Source organism: Dipodomys merriami, unplaced genomic scaffold (assembly GCF_024711535.1).
Source record: "Dipodomys merriami isolate MVZ:Mamm:240054 unplaced genomic scaffold, mDipMer1.0.p SCAF_66, whole genome shotgun sequence".
Classification (NCBI taxonomy): domain Eukaryota; kingdom Metazoa; phylum Chordata; class Mammalia; order Rodentia; family Heteromyidae; genus Dipodomys; species Dipodomys merriami.
The window spans coordinates 6,509,194-6,511,288 of NW_027206246.1; the positions used below are offsets into that span (position 1 = coordinate 6,509,194).

Consider the following 2,095-nt stretch of genomic DNA (forward strand, 5'->3'; position numbering starts at 1 on the left):
AATCCAATTTGTTTTGATTCACTGATGGCTTCTTGAATTCTTTTTTTGCCTTGTCCATGATTGTGTAAAGTTGCATTCCTTTTCATAAACCTGGACTCTCAGGACTGGGTAACTGCAAAGGTCTCTCTGTCTCAAGAATTTCCGTGAAGATCTTGATCCAAAAGGCTGATTAGAATAAAGGTGAAGGATAGACACTGCAACGGCGGCTCGGCCTGGAGAGATACTTTAGATTTACCCAGGTACAACACAAATTCAACTGTTATACACAGATGGATCTGGGTAAGTCAGATGTGTTTAGGGGCACAGACTCGAAATCTATCCACTTCAGGATTATCTAGATGAGCTTAGGAACCTCGGGTGGGAAATAGAAGCTGAGACACTTGCAGGTGAGGAGATGCTGTTGTCCTCTGCAGGTTGCTGTCAATTTCTGGAACTTTACTGCTTTACTCACTGTTCAAGACTGTTGTCTTATGGTTATTTCTCTTAACTATATTATTTTTTTTAATTTTGTTGGTTTTTTTTTCTCCCTTGGTGGCCTCCCGGGCTCCCTCTCAACTAGCTCACAGGGGAATGAGCAAGAATGGGAACTAGCCAGGGGGATGGGGGGTGGGGGCACGGGTAACAGGGTGGGGGAGGCCAGGGGGGAAAGCTGCCATTTCAATCCTCATCCACCTCCTCGCCTTAGGACTCCTCACCACCCCCCCCCCCAGCATGACGCTTGTAAAGCTTATCCCTCTGCCGCTCCTGGATTTCTTTCATCTCATCCGCATACCGGCAGAAGGCGCCACCAAACTTGCCCCAGGCCTTGAAGGGCACTGTGATGGCATTGCGGTAGGACGGCTTCACCTCACTCACACAGTAGAAAAACTCCGTACTTGTTGCAGCCCACATCGAAGAAGAAACGTTTGGAGTCCACCGTAATAGAGGTGCTCTCCAGGAGTTCCCCGTACAGCCCCCCCCCCCCCCCCCCCCCCCCGGCCACCGGCACCGCCTCTTGGGCCTCCGGCCAGCTCGTGGTCTTCGCCTCCGTAGTCATCGAGGAGCTTGGTGAGCGTGTCGGAATTCGATGAGACCTTGTGCAGGCAGCACCATGGTCTGGCCGCTCTGGAGGCCGCCAGGCCCTGGGCCTGCACCAAAGCCGCCGCCGCGGTTGACGGTCTGGCGGATGTGCAGGAAGGGGCCGCGCTGGTTCTCCTTGAGATCCAGGTAGTACTTGCAGTTCTCACGCACCAGGAACTCGCTCTTGAGGTGCTCCGGCCTGCCGCCCTCCTCAGCGCCCGCTGCCAGCTGCTCGGGGCTGCTGGGGCCCAGCTGTGCGTAGTGATCGATGAAGTCGCCCAGCGAGTCACGGAAATTGGCCGCCACCACAATCGACAGCGTGAGGCGGCTCTTGGAGCTGCCCGTGCCCACCTCTGCGATATTCAGGAAACCGCCCTTGGCGTTCTGCTTCACATCCAGGTAGAAGCGCTTGTTCTGGATGTCCAGCCGCTTCGAGGCCAGCTCCTGCTTCTCCTGCTGGCCGCCACCGCGGGGTGTGGGCTGGAAGCCTCCCTTCCCGCCACGGCCGCCGCCACCGCCACCGCTGCCGCTGTTGCTGTCCACCATCTTCTTGGCTACTGCCTTGCCCCGCCCACTGTGCTCTCGCCCCCGCCCTCCGCCCTGCGCTTGCGCTCCCGGGCCCCCCAGCCTTGCCTGCTGGCTCCTCACGCGCTCCTGCTGCTCATCGCAGGCCGCCGCCGCCATCCCCCATCCCCCAAGGAGAATTCTTGTGTGCTGGACCAGTGGCTGTTACTGAGCTGGGGTACTGTACCCAAGTGGGCTTCCAGGTGCTCGCCAATGGTGACAAGGAGACTGTGGCCTGTCATCATAGGGCACCACCACCATTGGGTGACCACCTTCCAGCCTGCCTTTGCTGACCGTGATGACTGAAAGGCTGCCATACTTGCTGCCAGTGGTGAATAAGCCCATTTTATAGAGAGGAATTACTATTCTTAAGTGCGAAGACTGGCATTGGTTGAAGGTCACACGGCTGGAATGTATGGATTTGTACTCTGTTCATGCGACTTTAAATTGAGTCTCAGAATTGAGCACCATC

The 2,095-nt window shown here is 56.3% G+C and overlaps 1 pseudogene; it reads right to left on the bottom strand.

Moving 5' to 3' along the window:
- Nucleotides 1-681: 681 nt before the first annotated feature.
- On the bottom strand, nucleotides 682-1,743 carry LOC138815696 (transcriptional regulator protein Pur-beta-like; annotated as a pseudogene).
- Between the last annotated feature and the right edge of the window lie 352 nt (nucleotides 1,744-2,095).